The sequence below is a fragment of the Equus przewalskii genome, chromosome X (genome assembly GCF_037783145.1).
Source record: "Equus przewalskii isolate Varuska chromosome X, EquPr2, whole genome shotgun sequence".
Taxonomy (NCBI): Eukaryota; Metazoa; Chordata; class Mammalia; order Perissodactyla; family Equidae; genus Equus; species Equus przewalskii.
In genome coordinates this window covers 92653206-92673751 of record NC_091863.1, presented here as the reverse complement: position 1 = coordinate 92673751, position 20546 = coordinate 92653206, and the positions used below count along the sequence as shown (strand labels likewise).

The window sequence follows — 20546 nt, the reverse complement described above, 5'->3', positions numbered from 1 at the left end:
GTGTCTTTCTCTTCACACCAAGAAGTAAAGCTTAGCCTATGCTTTCACTGATTAAGTTATCAAATCAGGACGAAAGTTTGTATCTAACCAACTTTAACATCTGAGGCATGGCACATTATTGTTTCCAACTGCATTTTATTAACTATATTTAACTTATGGTTTGCATGTCTATAAATAAATGCACTGTATCATTCCAAGAAATTATCCTCCTATTTTTTGGATTATACCTCGCCACTATACTGTATAGTATAATGAAATATTTGCAAGGGCCAGAAGATTTGGGGGAAAGAGGAATCTTGAAGAAAACTTCCTGAGGAGTATTTTTCTTTTTTGTAGATGAAGATAAATGAGTTAATTGGAATTGCAATCACAGGAAGAGGAAAGATTTTGAATCTAGGTTTCCATTTTCTTACCATCATGTCAGCAAATTCTGATTATAAATTTCCTCATGTAGGCCTAATAAGTAATTTCTGTCAAAAATGATTGTGAAAGAACCAACCTAGCTGACATCTGAAAAGCAGATATCAAACTCCCTAAGCAATTCTCAGTTTCTTCCCACCTTCCAAATTCAATTTAAGTTGAAGCATTAACTTAATACCAATGAATAAAAAAGAAAAAAGAGTCTTAGGGTCAAACATAAAGTTAGTAATGGAGAGAAGATTGCATCCATGATCCCCTCTTCATTCAGACTTTTTGCTTTTTACTTATTTATTCACATATTTCACATAAAATATATCTTTGGTATCAGAGAGAAGTTATCAGGTCTGAACCTGTGTTCCAAAGCAAGGAAGATACTTTTTATTCATTGGAATATTAGGTGGTGTATAGACCGGATCCAATCTCAATTCACTTCTATTTTGGAATAAATCACTGACATCATTTCATCTACTTTAGAAAAGCATCAAAAATATTCTTATGACTTTGCATAGTTCCTGGACATGGAGATTAAATCAGAGGTGGATAAAAACTGTGGAAACTTGAAGGATGAGGGACAATTTGGTGATCTGAATTTCTTTCTTTAATTTTATCTGGCTGAAATAAAATCTTGTTTGTTTATGTAAAGAAATACTTGATAAGCTTTTGGTAGAAAAAAATATACATGACACTTATTGAATTTTAATTACAACACCAAGGATTTTAGAAACCTTAGACATCATCTAGTTCTGAATGCTAATTTTAAATATGTAAAGCTGACCATTTCTTAGGGAAAATGCAGAGGCAATTTTTATTTGGAAACAAAGGATAGACTAGATGACATCTGAGGTTCCATTCAATAAATCTTTTGAAACTGAAGCCAAGAGGTGTTGAGGAAATTGCCCAAGGTTACCTGGCTGATTGTGGCAGAGAGAGCCTAAAATAGAATCCGGGTTTCCAGATTCCTTGTCCGTTTATGACTCTTTTCATACCTAAAGGTATTTGAAACTCAAAACAATGAAGTACTTTGGATAGCGCAATATAGCAAACAATGTAAACCTGGCAATCACATACTTACTTTTGGATTATCTTTTAATTTCCAATCTGGTGAGTCACATAGTGAAATAACGTTGGCATAAGGCCATATCAAGAAAATGAAATGCCGTATCAGGAACTAATTAAAAGGGAAAGAAAATCACTCAGATGAACTCTGTGATTTCCTCTGAATCTTTTGACAAATATAACCTTGAATGCTGACTTGCTTTGAATGCAAATTTTCTCATGACAGTTGGTACATTTGGTGGATAAAACAGAGCTCCTCCTACAAAAAGCCTTCACTTCTAAGGTCATTTGAAATCCATTAAGCTAAGAAGCTGTTCACTGAGACAGATTTCAGTGGTATTGCAGAAGAATTTGATTATAACTGGACACATTATTCACTTATAGTAAGTATGGAACTTAAATTTGGGGAAAGGAGTGTGGGGAGGAGAGGTAACTTGTTTTGAATAATTGTTTTACTTTCTTCACCTTTTTAAAAATGGGCTCATAAAACTTTTTTGTGGCAAAAATAGATTGTTTAACTTGACATAATATTAATTTGGGGAAATGTTACATTTTTGTTGCATGAAGCTAACAGGTGCTGGATAATCAGTATAAATAAGACTTTTGCCTTTAATTTTTATTGTTGTTTTCTTATTAGCTTTTATTTTCTATAAAATTATACTTCTTATAAGAAAACCTGGTCCTTTGGAATTAGTAAGGATAGTTGAATTTTAGAATTGAGGTTTTCTGAGATTATGTTATGTATGATTATTTTCTATAAATGAGAATCCTCCACTTTGTAGAAACTTTTTTCTCTTAAGCTCAGAAATAACCATAGAGCTCCTCTAAAATGAATGATTTAGTTAATCTTTATATGATGTTTTGATTAAATTTATGGAATCATGCATATCCTCTATATGTGGTAATTTCATTTATTTGTATAATTATGGTTACATAATATAGTTTTGGTTGTTAGTGCCATGGAGTTGATTCTGACTCCTAGCGACACTGTGTACAGCAGAATGGAACCCTCCCCCATCTTTTTGCACCATTCTCTCACCTTCCAGGGCTGTATTAGACAACGCTGTGTTGCTATTCATAGGGTTTTAATGGCCAATTTTTTTTGTAAATGGGTGGCCAGATCCTTCTTCCTAGTCTGTCTTAATCTGGAAGTTCCACTGAAACCTGTCCACCATGGGTGACCGTCCTGGTATTTGAAATGCTGGAGGCAGAGCTTTCAGCATCACAGCAACATGCAGCCGCCACAGTATGAAAACTGACAGATGGGTGGTGTGGTTCCCTGACTGGGAAACGAACCCAGGCTGTGGTAGTGACAGCACGAATCTTAACTACTAGACTACCAGGGCTAGCTACACATATAGTAGGGTTATTAAAATAAAAGTTCCAGGGGCCGGCCTCATGGTGTAGTGGTTAAGTTCATGTGCTCTGCTTCAGCAGCCCAGGGTTTGCAGGCTCAGATCCCTGGTGTGGACCCAGCACTGTTCATCAAGCCATGCTGTGGCGGCATCCCACGAAAAAATAGAGGGAGATTGGCACAGATGTTAGCTCAGCAGCAATCTTCCTGAAGCAAAAAGAGGAAAATTGGCAACAGATGTTAGCTCAGGGCCAATCTTCCTCACAAAAAAAGTTCCAATTTTCACTGCTTTTGCTCTGAAATGAACTAGCATCTTATACATTTGATGCTTGTTTTCTTTTAAAAGAATACGTAGTTAACACTTAAATCTGACCATCGCTTTTACACATTGCTCTCACTTCGGATGCTTCCAGATTAGTTTTTTTTTTTTTTAATGTAAAAGGGTATATAAAACCAAGACATGAATACAAAGGATTTACCAGCTGTTTTTGATAAAAATTTTATTAAAATATAGAATGTTTTAAAGAGCTCAAGACTTAAGTAAGTTGCATGGATTTGTTGTGGTTATTATTATTATTAGTAGTAGTATTACTAAAGAATAATAAACTAAGAACTAAGAGATCTGGTTTTGAGTTCTAGATCTTCCCCATATAGCTCTGTGACCTTGGGTTGAACATCGCACCCTCTCTCTATCTTAATTTCTTCTATAAAATGAGCCAGATCTCGTGACTCTGTGTGATGTAATGAAAGGCAATAGAAATGATTATTTAAACAGTAGGATTAAACAAAGGAGAGGCAGAACAGCTATTGGATTGTTTTAAATGTTTTTAATGCTAAGATCTTACTTGTAAATGAAAAGCTGCTTTCAGGGTAATTTTGGAAAATCAGAGAAATATCACTTATATTTTGCTACAAGTTGGAGGAGTGGGGGTGGAGTGGGTTGCTTGTTTCTTTTGCTGTACTTTTCAGAGTGTCTTCGAGGAATTGATAGCAGGTGTCTCCTGGATATTGGAGAAGTGGAAGACAACTGATAACAATTGAGTTATTATGCCCACTATGCTGCAGACATTTTATATGCAGTATCCCATTTAGTCATTTCCTAAACCCCAAGTATTATTGCCTTCATTTTATAGATAAGAAAATTGAGGTAGAGAGAGCTGAAGTGTCTTTCCCAGATCTGTGTGGCTGCAATGTCTGTACTCTTTCCATTATTCTGTGCTGTCTCTAGGGTCACGTTGAGGCCCCAATGCTGAGGAGATAAGCTCTTTGGAGTTATGTCTTCTATTGTTTCTGTGGGATCAAGACTTATGCTGGGGAGATGGATAATGTACAGGGTCATAGGTAGGTTGGCAGGTGCCTACATGGTATGATTTGGGAGGCAATTGACAGGTGTCTGCCCACAAATATTATCTTCATTGGCTTGTCAAAGTCACTTTGCCTGAGATTTTACCACTAAAATTGTTACTTTGTTTTGTTTTTCTTTGCCAGTGGGGAAGTCAGGAAGACTTGCAAATACATGTACCTCTAGGAGGGCTTATGTATTAAATCTTTTATCACTTAAGCCATGTCTTAGCAGGCAGCGTGGAATTGGAGACAGAGCTCAGATTTTGGAGCCAGGAAGACTTGGAATTGAAGTCTGATTCCACCATGTCCTAGCTGTTTAATTTGCACGTGATACTTAATCTCTTAGAGTTTTTCTTTCTTTTTTTTCTTTTTTGAGGAAGATTAGCCCTGAGCTAACTGCTGCCAATCCTCTTCTTTTGCTGACGAAGACTGGCCCTGAGCTAATATCCATGCCCATCTTCCTCTACTTTATATGTGGGACTCCTGCTACAGCATGGCTTTTGCCAAACAATGCCATGTCCGCACCCGGGATCTGAACTGGCAAACCCTGGGCCGCCAAGAAGCAGAACGTGCAAACTTAACCACTGCACCACCGGGCCGGCCCCACTAATTACTTCTTGTTTCCAAGTACAACAGTCACATTTCAGTTCTTGCCTTACTTTCCCCCACACCCTCCCTTTGTTGGCCTGTAAGGGACTGACTTTTGAATAATTTTTCCTTGAAATCTTCTGCTTGATTAGTTTCTATGATAACACTTCCTCCTGTCAGTACCACTTATTACCCTCAGGATTAAGTCCAAAGTCTTTTAACGTGACTCAGAAGGCATGCCTATGTACATCTTACACTGCAGGCAAAACAAACCACTTGTGGATCCCTGAATTCATTAAGCTTTCTCACTTCCCTGCTTTTGCTTAATCAGTTATCATTGAGGAGAAATCCTTCCCCTGAATTTCCGCTTGCCCCCTCTGCAAACACCTACTCCTTATTTATGTAATAGTTTAAGTACTACTTCCTCTAAGGACTCTTACTTAACTACCACCACTCCCAAAACCAGGTTAAGTACCTGTCTTCTGTGCTTCTAAGTGCCTACCTCTCCTGGAACTTAATACACCTTATTATAGTTGAAGTTAGTATGAAATTAATCCACAAACTTGGGTACAAAAGAAATTTCACATTTTAAAATGTTCTCTAAGCTACCTTGTATGCAGCATTCTGCCAGGAAAGTAAGATATGCAATTTTCATCAATACTCGAGCCTCCTACTGGGTTATGTAAATATTCTGAGGCCTTAGGTAACACCAAAATGCTGAGGAGGCCCTTTTTTGGTGATTGATCATAAGTTTTCTATCAACTCTCTGATATAGTCTCTGATATACCATTTTGTCTCAACCTGGGATAGTCCTTTCAGGTTTGCTGCTGCTGCTTCTATGCCATGCTTTTGGGGGCTAGATCATTGCTGAGATTGGGTCCCCTGTGTCTAGGTCCCAGCACTCTCACTGAACCTCCTCTGAACTTTTGCCCCCTTCCTAAGCTGCTGCCGTCAAATGTTGAGCTGTTCTCCCTGCCACCTCTAATCCCTACCAGACTCTTGACTTCTTTTTGTCTAAAGTATATGTCCCTTTCCCTCCTCCATTCATCTGTCCTCTTGAGACCCTCATTGGCACTCCCAGGCATAATCTCTTCCATGAGCTTGGGTTTGGAGGATACTAAAGCCAGGAAGGTAAGTCTCTGTGAACAGCTTCTGCTTTTGATCCTTGCAATAGGGGAGGAAGGATCCCCTTGGATGAAGTAATGAAGAATAAAAAGGCCTGGCTATGGACCTACCCTACTCGTCGGCAGCCATGCTGTGGCAGTGAGCCACATACAAAATAGAGGAAGATTGGCACAGATGTTAGCTCAGGGCTAATCTGCCTCAAGCAAAAAGAGGAAGACTGGCAACAGATGTTAGCTCAGAGTGATTCTTCCATAGCAAAAAAAAAAAAAAAAAAAAAAAGGTCTGGCTGTCTTCTTGAAATGGGAGGGAGAAGCGAAAAAACTTAGAGCAAAATACAAATAATTGTCTCAGAATATGTTGCCACCTAGTTGTCTATTTACGAGACTCTCCCCTTCACTAAATTGTCTTTTTTTTCTTTTTATTAAAAGATTGGCACCTGAGCTAAGATCTGTTGCTGATCTTTTTTTTCTATTTCTTCTCCCCAAAGCCCCCCAGTACATAGCTGTATATTCTAGTTGTAAGGTCCTTCTGGTTGTGCTGTGTGGGACACTGACTCAACATGGCTTGATGAGCAGTGCTAGGTCTGCGCCCGGGATCCGAACCTGTGAAACCCTGGGCTGCTGAAGCAGAGTGTGTGAACTTGGCTACAGGACCAGCCCCAATTGTGTCTTTTAATATACTGCAGAATTTCATTCCCTAATATGTTAGTAGAGAGTACAGAGGAAACTCACAGAATCTAGTCTAGGAGGGGGACTCCGGAAAGTGTATAGAAGGAAGTGCTACCTGAGCTAAATCTCAGTGACCAGGGGTAATCAGTGACTAGGCTAGGTAAAGCAGGATTGGTGTCAGGGGACCTGTATGGATGAAAGCTTAGAGACAAAAGAAGACCCCACTTTTCAAGATCTATAGATAGAAAATGAGACTAAAGTGTGGGTAACGTCCAGACAATGGAAAGTGTTAATTGCCACGCTAAAGAGTTTGCACTTTATTTTATGAGAGGCGATACAGCATAGAGGGTAGGGCACAAACTCTTGAAAACACTTGCTTGGCTTTGAATCTGGCTCCACCACTGACTAGCTATGAGACCCTGGGATAATCATTTAGCTTCTCTGTGCCTCAGTTTCCTTATTGGTAGAAAAGGATTACATCAGTACCTATCTCCTAATGCTGTTGTGAGGATTAAGTGAATTAATACAGTGAAGTGCTTATAGAAGCACTGGCACACCGTGAACTCATTGAATTGTGAGCTATTATTATAAATTATTCTGTAGAGCCATGGGAAGCTAGTGAAGGAGTTTGAATGGACATATTTGTGTTTTGAAAATGTCACACTGACTACAGCATGGAAAAATGGCCTGATTCTGACTTATTGTAAGGTGGAAATGCATCAAAATTTGTACTAGTTTTGCTGTCGCACCTCAAATATGTTTGTACAGGAAAAGCACAGTATATATAGGTTCAGTAGTATTGCAGTTGATCAGTCAAGAGGTGATGACAGCTAGGATCATGGCAGTGAGGATGGAGAGATATGGATGGATCCTAAAGGCATTTAGAGAATGGAATCTTTATGATGTTGTGTATGTGTATGAAATGGTGATTGAAGATAAATGACAGAAAGAAATCTAAGATGACTCCTATGTTTCTGTTTTAGGACATTTCTTGGGAAGTCATGTTACCATTTGGTACTGGAAATAGAGGAAAGGAAGATGATGATAAGTTGCATTAATGTTTTGAGTATTGAAAATTCCCATGTGTATTTATATTCTTTGAAACAGAGAAACCGAATTACATCATCCATCAGTGTTTTGAAATCATGTATTGAAGGATTATCTGGATATTTTAAGATAATCTGCATGAGTGGAACTTATCACTGTTCCAGGGAAGATACGCTTTCTTCTCCGTGCCTTTCTTTGATATGCACAAGTCTGTTACTTACATAGCTTAAAAATGTTACAGTAGTACCCCCTTATCAATGGTTTCATTTTCTGAAGTTTCAGTTACCCACAGTCAGTCATGGTCCAAAAAATGTTAAATGGAAAATTCCAGAAATAAATAATTCATAAGTTTTAAATTATGTGCCATTTGGAGTATTGTGATAAAATCTTGCACTGCCCCACTCTGTCCTGCCAGACTGTAAATTATCCCTTTGTCCAGCATATCCATGCTGTATCTGCTAACCACCTGTTAGTCACTTACTTGCCATCCCAGTTATCTGATTGACTATTGGGGTATCGCAGTGCTTGTGTTCAAATAACCCTTATTTTGTTAATAATGGCCCCAAAGTGCAAGAGTAGTGTTGCTGGCAGTTCAGATATGCCAAAGAGAAGCCATAAATTACTTCCTTTAAGTGAAAAGGTGAAAGTTCTCGACTTAATAAGGAAAGAAAAGAAACTGTATGCTGAGGTTGCTAAGATCTTTGGTAAGAATGAATCTTCTATCCATAAAATTGTGAAGAAGGAAAAAAATTTGTACTAGTTTTGCTGTCGCACCTCAAATATGTTTGTACAGGAAAAGCACAGTATATATAGGTTCAGTAGTATCCTCAGTTCCAGGCTCCACTGTGGGTCTTGGAACATATCCCCTGTGCATAAGGGGGGACTACTGTATTGAGAATTCTTTGGGGACTGATGTTGTGGAAGTATCAAAGTACCATGATGAGCACTGGTAAATTTATTTTGGATCAGGAGTCTGTCAGCTTTCTAAAATGAGAGATCTCTGGAAATAATACTTTACAGTCTTAAAGTCATAACAGTTCATTAATTCATTCACCATACGATTATTGCCTACTATGTGACAGACATTATGCTAATACAAAAGCAGAAGTAGTTCCTGCTCTCATGGACCTTACAATTAACCAGAAGTGATGGACATTATTCATGTTATCACAATGATAAATGTATAATTTTTAATTCTGACTACTATGAAGGAAGTTTTCCAGCGGCGGTATATTATGAATTAAAAGCACAGGTTCTAGAATGAGACTGATTGGGCTCCAATCCTGCTTCCTCCTACATACTATCTGTGTACTCTTGGGCCAGTTATTTAACCTCTCTGTGACTCAGCCTCTTGTGTAAAATGGAGATAATAATATGAGTAGAAGTTAACTAGTCCAAGGAGGGTTAGAGGGAGATATGAATATTCCAGGCAGCTGGAGCAGCATGTGCACAGGCCCTGTGGTGAGAGTGCAGAGCAAAAAATAGGAGAATGCATAAAAAGTGTCTGTAGAAGTAGTCAGGTGCCACAATATTTAGGATTTTGAGGACCAAGTAAAAAATTTTTATCTTTATCCCAAAATAAAAAGGAAGCCATGAAGAATTTTTGGCAGGGAAGTTGTATAATCAGATTTCTATTTGGAAAACAGAAAAAAGGCACTCTGCCTGTGGTGTGGAAATAAAGTGAGGCCAGAGTAAATTTAGGGAGATGCATTAAGAAGCTAATTTCAAGGGATGTTTGAAAAGTGGATCTAACCTAATTCCCATTGATGAATGAATAAAGAAGATGTGGTCGATATATATTGTGTGTGTGTGTGTGTGTATATATATATATAGTATATTACTATATATAATATATAGTATATGTAGCATGCAATCTATATAGTATATTGTGTATATATTTACACAATATATATTTTATAGTATATTGTAGTATATATATATATAATGGAATACTGCTCAGCCAGAAAAAAAGGCAAAATCTTCCCATTTTTGACGACATGGATGGACCTTGATGGTATTATGCTGACTGAAATATGTCAGAGAGAGAACGACGGTACCATATGATTTCACTCAGATATGGAAGATAACAACAACAACAACAAACAAACACATAGATACAGAGAACAGATTTGTGGTTAACAGATGGGAAGGGGGTAGAGGGTGGGTTAAATGGGTAAAGGGGGTCATTTGTATGGTGACGGATGGAAACTAGACTTTTGGTGGTGAACATGATGTGGTGTATACAGAAGCTGAATTATGATGTACACCTGAAATCTATATAATGTTATAAACCAATGTTACCATAATTGAAAAAAATGAATCAAATTTGATTATGAATTGGACATGGGAGATGTACGTGTCAGATGTCTAGGGTGACTCTTTGGTTTCAGGCTTGTACTGTTGAATGGACACCACTGCCAACCAGTTAGATGAGACTAATACACCTTGAAACTACTACACCTATGGCAAGAGGCTCCTTTTTCAGATGGAAGACCATGATTTTGGTGTTTGACGTTTTTCATTTGAGGTGTATTTGAGAGTTTCTAGTGAAGATATTGAGAAAGCAATTAGATATACAAGCCTGAAGCTCAGAACAGTAGTTTGGATGAGAGATATATGTTTGAAAATCATTGGCATATCGATGGTAATGGAAGCTGTGGAAGTAGACAAAATTACCTAGAGAGAACATAGAGTCAGAAGAGATGAGGGCCTGAAAGAACTTTGATATTTAGTGTTAAGATAAGTAAAAGATGAGCTTAAAAATGAAATGAAAAGAGTCACCAGAGAGAGAGAAGGAAAACTGGGAAACTGTTGTCAGAAAAGCCAAGGGAAGAGAGTTTCGAGAAGGATGGTGGTAAACAGGTGAATGCCACTGAGAGAGAAACAAGATTGGGATAAAAAATATGGATTGGATTTAGTACCATGGATGTCATTAATTATTCTAGTGGGACCTGTTTCAGGAGAGTCATAGATTGGTGGTGGGATGAAGGAAGAAGCCAGAAGGAAATGGAGTGATGAAGAGTGAGTAAGAGGTGTGAAGAAAATAGCAAGTATAGACAACTCTTTCTGGAAACTTGGCTGTGAATAAGATGGGAATATTGGAGCAGTAACTGGAGGTAAATTTGTGGGCAATGCAGTTTATTTTTTTTAAGTTTGGGGAGAAATAAGCATGTTTAAATGCTAATGGGATGTATCCAGCTGAGACGTGGATATCCATAACACACATCTTATGTATGTTGAAGATATATAAAAGAGAAGAAAAAAGTTAAATTGTAAGATTCCTGATAATGTGAGCAGGGTTGGAATTCAAAACACGTATGAGGAGGTTTTTTCTTTTTTTTTTAAAGATTGGCACCTGAGCTCACAACTGTTGCCAATCTTTTTTTTCCTGCTTTTTCTCCCCAAATCCCCCCAGTACACAGTTGTATATTTTAGTTGTGGGTCCTTCTGGTTGTGCTATGTGGGATGCCGTCTCAATGTGGCCTGATGAGCGGTGCCATGTTCGCGCCCAGGATCTGAACCAGTGAAACCCTGGGCTGCCGAAGTGGAGCGCGCAAAATTAACCACTTGGCCACAGGCTGGCCCCCAAAACACACACGAGGAATTTTACCTTGGATAATAAGAAATATTATCTCCTTTATTATAGCAGGAGGGAAGGAAGAGAAGGTGTGGGGAAAATGTGGAATCAGAAAGATGAGGGAATTTCCATCTGAGCTTCAATTTTGTTTTTAAAGAGGAAAGGTCATTTGCTGAGGTTGGGGGGAGGGGATGAGAAGATTGAAGATATTGGAAAAAGTTTGTAATTGTTGTCAAGAATGGAATAAAGTTGAATGGAGACATGTAATAGCGTTTCTGAGTCATACTGTGATTTTATTTAAAATTGAATACTATGTATTTATCATGAAACTAACCTGTTGTGAGACTTTTTCCATCAGCACTCACCTGCTCAGGTACAGGTGCCGAGAAAACCTGAGAGTAGGGTTCATTTAGAGTTGGGATTTTGTTAGGAAGTTATGATAAAAGGCAGGGGGCAGGTTTAGTTTGGGGTATGGAAGCTAATGTGGATTGAGTAAAGAAAGGAAGAAGACAAAGTCTGGCTGATGGATTTGGAAAAAACAGTCAGGTCTTTGCAAAGCTGAAAAGTGATCACAGTGGCAGTACTTAAAAATGTAAGCTAGTTGGCGCTGGCCCCGTGGCCGAGTGGTTAAGTTCGTGTGCTCTGCTTCGGCAGCCCAGGGTTTTGCCGGTTCGGATCGTGGACATGGACATGGAACCACTCGTCAGGCCACGCTGAGGCGGTGTCCTGCATGCCACAACTAGAAGGACCCACAACTAAAAATATACAGCTATGTACGGGGGGTGAGGGGGAGGGTTTGGGAGGAAGAAGGAAGTATAAAATCTTAAAAAAAAAAAAAGTAAGCTAGAATGAAAGGAGATAATGGGAAAATCACTTAACTTCTCTGGCCTCTGTTTTCTCATCTGAATATAAGCCATGGTGATAGATGGTGGAAACCAAGTATATGTTGGTGTGTGTAAATTTGTACATATATCTCATTGTCTTTTGGTGGTAAGTATCAAGAGAATCAGGAGGGCCTAGCAGCTCCTGAAGAGCATCCCACCCACTTCTAAGGAATAAAGTGGGATTGGAGGGTAGGAGGTATTAGTCATTCAACCCTCCCGTGGATGCTCAAAGAAGGACAAATCTATACTCTAAAGGTATGATTCTGCTACAAGTGGCTCTCTTTTCCCTAGGCTTGTTTGACTTTGCTCATCTAGCAATGATTAATCTCTAATTGTGGAATCAGTCATCTTCCTTATCTAGCATTTTTGCAGGAAGAACAGTGTACATTGTTGGTGGAATTAGTGCTGACTCATTGAGAGGAAACTTGAACTCCAGGGCAGTCTGATAATAACTAAAGCATGTGGGATGAGCTGTCGACATCTGGACAAGATGAAGCAACATAGGATTAAAGATGTGTGATCGCCCCATCAGAACAGCATTCAGAAAACTGTGGCAGCAGCTCATGAGGGTAGAAGAAGTGCTGTGGTACCTCAGAGCAGCTTATATTAGCAGAACCCCCAGATGACCAGAGAGGGTCCTCCAGTGCTTATATACTCTTGTTTACAACTGTAAGGACTTTGAAGGCCTCAAAGGGCAACATTGAAGTGTAGTCACATTGTATTTTGTCACTATGAAAAATTTCTATTTCAGCATTTGGTGGTTGTAATATTTGCAAGTGGGGTGGTTCAGTATGTTTTTTTCCCCATGTGTCTGGTCGGAGACTTTAGCCAAGGGAAGTGCTACATGGCTTAAATGTATCCCTTCACAAGAATGAGCTTCTGACTCAAGGCTATGTAGAAAATGAGGGGTTGCACTGTGTAAGTGCATACTTCTTTGATTACTTGGCAATTTGGGCTTAAAAGATAATGAACTTATAAAGGATGTTGATACACAATGCTAAATACTCCTCTAATTAGGTTACAGGTTCTGTTTAAATAAGAAAGTGCTTTATTTTGTTCTCATATAACTGTCTGGAGGTAGCTAATCCAGGGCTGCATGAAGAATATGCAGCTTTACTGCATGAGGTTAAGGGCCCTGGGCTACTCTGAACTTGTTCTGCCATGCCTAGGTGTTTCCCTCATCTGCTTGACCAAAGGTGGCTCACTACCAAGATTACCTTCTAATTAGCAGGATGGAGAAAGGGGAAAAGGGGAAGGAGAGAAAAGATCCATTCTCCTGAAAGGCATGACCCAGAGATTGGAGATAACACTTCCATTCACATCTCTTAGGCCAGAACTTAATCACATGTCACATATAACTGAAAGGATGTTCAGAAATGTCATCATTTTGTGTGGCCATATGCCTAGCTAGAATTTCGGGATTCCGTTGCTAGTGAAGAAGAGAATGAATATTAGGGGACAGCTAGTAATCTCAGCTGCGCCACCTCCAGAAAAGATTGTACCAATTTGCGTTTCTACCAGTAGCCTGAGAGAAGGCTCACACTTTATTTATTAATTTTGTTTGTATTATAATTTATTGAACTGTAAGTTTCTATAATTTAAGTGTGCAAAAGACTTTATTTTTTAGAGCAGTTTTAGGTTCACAGCAAAATTAAGAGGAAGGTGCAGAGATTTCCCATATTCCCCCTGTTCCCACACATACATAGCCTCCCCTATTATCAACATCCTTCACCAGAGTGGTACTTTTGTTACAGCTGATGAACCTACATTGACACATTCTTATCACTCAAAGTTCATATTTTACATTAGGGTTCACTCTTGGTGTTGTACATTTTATGGGTTTGGACAAATGTATAATGACATATATCCACATTTATAGTTCATACTATACTTGGGTATTTTCACTGCCCTAAAATTCCTCCGTGCTCTGCCTATTCATACCTCCCCCTCACTCCAACCCCATGGCAACCACTGATCTTTTTACTGTCTCCATAGATGTGCATTTTCCAGAATGTCGTGTAGTTGGACTCATATAGCCTTTTCAGATTAGCATCTTTGACTTTGGAATATATGTTTAAGATTCCTCTATGTCTTTTGACGGATGGACAGCTCATTTCTTTTTTCTTTTTAGCCTTGAATAATATTCCAGTATCTGGATGTGCCACATTTTATTTATACATTTACCTACTGAAGGACATCTTGGTTGCTTCCAAGTTTTGGCAATTATGAATAAAGCTACTGTAAACATCCATGTGCAGGTTTTTGTGTAGACATAAGTTTTCAACTCCTTTGAGTAAATACCAAAGAGCACTATTGCTTGGTGGTATGGTAAGAGTATGTTTAGTTTTCTAAGAAATCACCAAACTGTCTTCCAAAGTGTCTGCGCTATTTTGCATTCCCACCAGCAATGAATGGGAGTTCCTGCTGCTCCACATCCTCACCATTGTTTATTATTGTCAGTGTTCCAGATTTTGGCCATTCTAATAGGTGTATAGTGAGTAACTATCTTTTTGTCTGTTCCTTCAATAGACTCGAGGGCAGGGAACACTGTGTCTTGCTTCTTTTCGTATCTGTAGCCTTGAGTGCTAAATGGATGCTCAGGAAATGTCTGTGAAATGAAGATCTGGATGGATGCCTATGACCATGTCAGCACCAATACAGCAATCAAAGGACAGGTTACAAAAACAGAGACTCTGAGGTTCTATTTTCATGAGGAGACTCTAAAGTCAGTTAGGAAACATTGTCTAATTCAGTCTCAAAAGCAGTTATCAAAAACCGTGAGAAAGTGGGAAGTAGACAGACCTACCTTGTAGGATTACAAAGTAAATTTAGAGCTTTAAGCACATGATAATAAAGAAACAGTCCTTTTAAAGGAGGAAATTCATTTTTATTAAGGTCAGTCAGTCCATTGAAAAACAAGAAAGCTCTGCCCACATACAAGTAAAAAATAGGAATTTTTTTTGTCATAAGCACTTTTAAAAAGTAAGCTTATAAGGTTATAAAACTGGTTTAATCTTCAAGTGATGCAAGAAAAATATTATTCTGAAGCCAAAGAACTGATGAAAGTATTGAGAAGAGAGAATGCTTCAGTATTTTTTTAAATACTGTTTTTTCTCTTTTTGAGGAAGATTAGCCCTGAGCTAACATCTGCTACCAATCCCCCTCTTTTTGCTGAGGAAGACTGGCCCTGAGCTAACATCCATGCCCATCTTCCTCTACTTTATATGTGGGACACCTGCCACAGCATGGCTTGACAAGTGGTGTGTAGGTCCGTGCCCAGGATCCGAATTGGCGAACCCTGGGTCACCAAAGTGGAGTGTGCGAACCTAACCCTTATGCCGCCAGGGTGGCCCCTAAATACTGTTTTTAACTGACATAAAAAGAAAAAGAAAACAAAAATGTTTTTTTAATTGTATACTTTTTGTTTGTTTTATTGAGGTAACATTGGTTTATAACAATATATAAATTTCAGCTGTGCATCATTATATTTTAACTTCTGTATAGACTGTATCGTGTTCACCACCAAAAGTCTAGTTGCCATCTGTCACAATACACCTGACCCTCTTTATCCATTTCACCATCCCCCCTCCCCCTTCCCCTCTGGTAACCACCAATCTGTTCTCTGTATCGATGTGTGTGTTGTTTTGTTGTTTTTATCTTCCACATATGAGTGAAATCGTATGGTATTTGTCTTTCTCCATCTGGCTTATTTTGCTTAGCATAATACCCTCAAGATCCATCCATGTTGTTACAAATGGCAAGATTTTGTCCTTTTTTATGGCTGATCCAGTATTTTTAAAATAACAGTAGTCTGTGATCTAAAAATATATTAATTTCCACTTAATGGAAAAGATAAACATGAGTAAGAAAGAGAGAAAGAGGGAGAAAATGGAAAAACAAAAGAAGAGAGGGCCAGGAGAGAGAGGGACATGAAGGAGAAGGAGCAAACAGCAAGAGCCTGAAATGATGAAATAGCTACCCTCCATGGTCTGAGTCTCAAATAGGCTGCCCCCATAAGCCAGACTACAAATCCTCTTGCCTAGAGATATGCACTTACTGGAACCCTTTGGGAGTATATATAGTTGTATTGTTTCATCTCTCAGTTTCAATGTTTTCAAAATACAATAAAGGCTATATGTTCGTATTCTGCATTTTGAGATCGAGACTAGAACCAGAATTTCTGATATTCCTTGATTCAGATCTTCAGTCATGTTCCTAGACTAACAGCCAGGTTTTTAAAATGCCTTATAAAAATGTAGTTAAAATTGTTTCTGATGACTTTTGCTGAAGAAGACAAATTTAGAAGAAAAAAAATGAAATCTCAGATTGCGCATAGAAAGTAAAGATGTTCTATAGTCTGGAGAAATATCAGGTGTTTAAAAATAATATTTCATTGGAAATGCAAGAAGTTAGAGATAGCTTTGCAAAACAATTTGAGTAGATGGAAAGTATTTGTTACACTAATCATTGGTGAAGCTAAACTTTGGTGGTTTCTAGTTGCTTCATAAAAATGCTCTGCCTTTGCATGGTGCACTTTAATAAGTACAATCCTAGAATACTCTGGCCTGCATCCCTCAAATAAGAACATCTGTCATTACTAAACAAGCATGGCAAAAATCTAAGGGAGAGCAGGATCAAGCCTTTATGTGAGATATTCTTCATTCATGTTTTCAAGAGGGAAGAAATAAGTGATTTCTTCTAGCAAGAGCACCTTATGTCCCTTCATAGTAAAATTCTCAAGAGAGTTATCTGTATACTCATTGTCTTTAATTTTTACCCTTCTATTCTTTCCTGGACTCGCTTTAATCTGAGTTTTGCTCCAGACATTCCACTTATTTCCTTATCAACGTCATCACTTATCTCCAATTTGCCAAATCCGTTAGACCATTCTCAGACCTCATCTTACTCGGCCTATCATCAGCTTTTGACATTGTCTTTCACTCTACCCTTGAAACATTTTCCTCATTTGGTTTCTGGGACACCACAAACACTGGATTTTCTTCTTACCTCCCTAGCCTATGCTTAGTCTCCTTTGTTGGTACCTTCTCATCTCTTTGACTTCTGAATATCAGAGGGTCTTGATCTCAGTCCTTGGTCCTCTTTATCTCATTTATACTTTACCCTAGGTGACTTCAATTGATCTTGTGGCTTTAAATACTATCTATATGTTGATAACTCTCAAATATGTATCTATAGTTCTGGTCTTTCCCCTAATCTGCAGTCAAATATCCAACTGCCTCTTCATTGTCTCCTCTTGGATATTTAGTTAGGCAGCTCAAACTGAACCATCCAAAACTGAGCTCTTGTCCATCATCTCCAGGTCCCATAAACAATTGTCCAGTTGCCCATGACAAAAATAGAGGCATCATCCTCTGATACTCCACACTCAATCCGTCAGTAAATCCTATCAGCATTGCCACTGCTATCAACTTGGTCCAAGTCACCATCAACTCTAGCCTGGATTATTGCTTCTACCCTTTCCTTCCATACAGAGTAGCCTTTTAAAATGTAAGTTACATCATGTCACTCTACTCACAACTGTCCAGTTGCTTCACATTTTACTAAAATCAAATGAAAATTTGTTACCATAGCCTACAGTCTGCTTATATTTGTGAGATCATCTAACTTTTTCTGTTTCCTATCCTACGGGTCCTGCTATTCCTAGAAGTACTACACTGATTCCTACCTCAGGGTTTTTGAATGTTCTATTCCTTCTACCTGGAGGATTCTTCCCCTGTATCTTCACCTGTTTCATTCCCTTGATTCATTGAGGTCCTCGATGTCACCTTTTCAGAGAGGCATTCCCTGACCCCCCCTATCGAAAATGAACCCCTATTACTCTTTTTTATATTATCCTGCTTTATTTTTCTTTATAGAACTTAGAATTATCTGATAAGCTTATTGTCTGTCTTCCACACCAGAAAGTTAGTTCTAAGAGCGCAGGTTCTTTGTCTTGCTCACTGGTGTATCCCCAGTACCTGGAACACTGCCTAGCATGTAGTAAGCTTCCAAAAGATAATTATTGAATAATGAATACACATTAGAAATATTTATGTGTTTTTCTTAACATTCTTTTCCATAACTGATAGTACTATATGTGATATAACACCATAATCTCACGTATTTACAGGTTATACCTTCCAGACATGAAAAAGCATACTGGTAGAATAATAACCTTGAAGAAATATAAAACCTGCTATTTTACATTTGGCATTCTGTTTTTACTTAGTATGAAGGGGATGGGGCACATTTTATCATTTACTTTTGAAGTTGTTACTCGAAGTGAATGTTTTGGGTATACAGTGTTTGCTTGCTAACAAGTATTTGAAGGCATCTGGGAGTGAGGAGAAGGGTGTTGAACAAAAAAGATTGTTTTGCTAGTTCCAGAGCAGCTGTGCTTTTCAAGATACTGCATCCCTCTTCAGCTGTGACTCCAGTTGAATAAAATGTAAGGTATATTTAATAACAACAATTTGACTTGTTTAAAAAATTGATGCCCTGGGGGATTTTTTTAAAGGGTTGTAAAAGCCTGTGAGTGGTTTGTTGTATGGGATTATGAACTAATAAAACTCTGATCTGCTCAGATTAGGGACAGATTCTGAAAAGTGCAAACTGCTTCATCAATTAACACTGTAAACCTGGCATTGCTGTGGTAGCTCAAAACCAAATTCTCCAGCTTTGACAGTGTTTCAGGAAACTTGTTAGCTGGATGAACCCAGGATGCCATACAGGAAACCATCTGAAAAAAGAGTTAGGGAATAAGATGACTACGTATGTTTTACGAGATTCATTGAACATATTTCATAAATTTCAATAAACAATGTTAGTATGTAATGTAGACAGCGACACAAGTATAATCATGTTATGTATAATTGGATGTTAAAGTGATATTTGTTAAAAAGAGATCCTACCTGTATTTCATTTGTCTACAGTGATTTTCATCATTCAACATGTGCCTAACTACTTTGTGTATTTTTGTGGGGAATGACTTACACATGACTAGTGGCAAGCACGATAAATCTGTCTGTTTCAAAGTCTTTTTGTGTTTGAAAGTACACGAAGTCATCTTTGGCATTCTTTGTGAACTACTCCACTGCAGGACATATTATTTGTTAGTTATTATCTAAATTAGATTTGCCTCACCACTAGTTCATACGCTGATTGTACTGTTATTGAGTCATGTATCGATCTCAACATTTTGTCAGGCCTCAAGATCTGGCAGGTTCCAGAGGTGCTGATTATGATGCTGAGTCATGGCTATACTCCAGAGAGCTATGAATAGACATTTGCATATGTTGGATGGTCTCCTTGAAACAAGATTAGTTATTCAGCAAGCCAGTGCTTTTGAGTCACATCCTAAAACCGTGGACTGATACACAGCAGATTAACTGATGAAACAGAATGATATCCCAGGGATAACCTGTATGAGAGGAAGTTGAGCTTCACTAAAGTGAGGTTAGTTGAAAGACAGTATTATATGTTAAAAGGAGCATTATCTTTTAGAATCAGATTTACATATCTTATCTTGCTTAAGTTGTATGACCTTCAGTAATTTGCTTACATTTTCTAAGCCTCATACGACTCATTTGTAATACTGGGATAATGATAGTAGTAACTAGCAATGTTTGTGAGACTTAAAGGTGCTACTCTATATCAAGCATCTGGCACAGAGCTTAATGCCTGGTAAGAGCTTAATAAACTATAGTCCCTATTATTATCATTTTCTAAATCCCCTGGCAAAGTTGGTGCTAGAGTCCAGATCTCCTACTCAATGCCTTCTCATGTAAGACTTTCTAAATTTATCATTTCACCCACAGATGACATTTAAGCTTTTGCAGTTACCCCTCTTTTCCATTTTATTCTCCTCAAGCTCTACTTCTTCTCTATTTTCCCGTTTTCTTTTTCTCCAAGTCCTATTATAATTGCTTTGGCTGATGTTTTTAGATATTTTAAATAATGTGAATGGAAAGTATCAAATTTTATAACACTAATTTTTTTTTAAGATTGGCACCTGAGCTAACAACTGTTGCCAATCTTCTTCTTCTTCTTTTTTTTCTTCTTCTCCCCAAAGCCCCCCAGCACACAGTTGTATATTCTAGTTGTGAGTGTCTCTGGTTGTGCTATATGGGACGCCACCTTAGCATGACCTGACGAGGGAAGCCACGTCCGCGCCCAGGATCCGAACCAGCGAAACCCCGGGCTGCCAAAGCGGAGCGCACGAACTAAATCACTCCGCCATGGGGCCAGCCCCTAATCTTTCTTTTTATCTAATGGCAGCAGAAATAACATGGCCATACTTCTTTGGGGTGGTTTTTTTAGAAGTCACTTTAGTGATGTTGCAAAACTCCATTCATCATTTTCTAATAAATAATTATTTTTTCTGCAACTTAGTCACTACCTTTACAAACAAAACAAGAACCTGAGGTCATTTCAGATACTTTGGAAGAATCTTTTTTTTCTTTGTTAAGGTAGAGAAGGAACTT

The 20546-nt window shown here is 38.3% G+C and overlaps 1 protein-coding gene across 3 annotated transcripts in view; it reads left to right on the top strand.

Moving 5' to 3' along the window:
• IL13RA2 (interleukin 13 receptor subunit alpha 2) overlaps positions 1-20546 on the top strand; it is an 85833-nt gene that overhangs the window by 49635 nt on the left and 15652 nt on the right. The window contains exon 1 of one of the 3 annotated variants that reach the window (XM_008509432.2): positions 1576-1859. The exons of the other annotated variants lie outside the window; for them this stretch is intronic. The gene's annotated coding sequence lies outside the window, so the exon portion shown is untranslated. Of the gene's footprint in view, positions 1-1575; positions 1860-20546 lie in introns of those variants that run through there. 3 annotated transcript variants of the gene reach the window in all.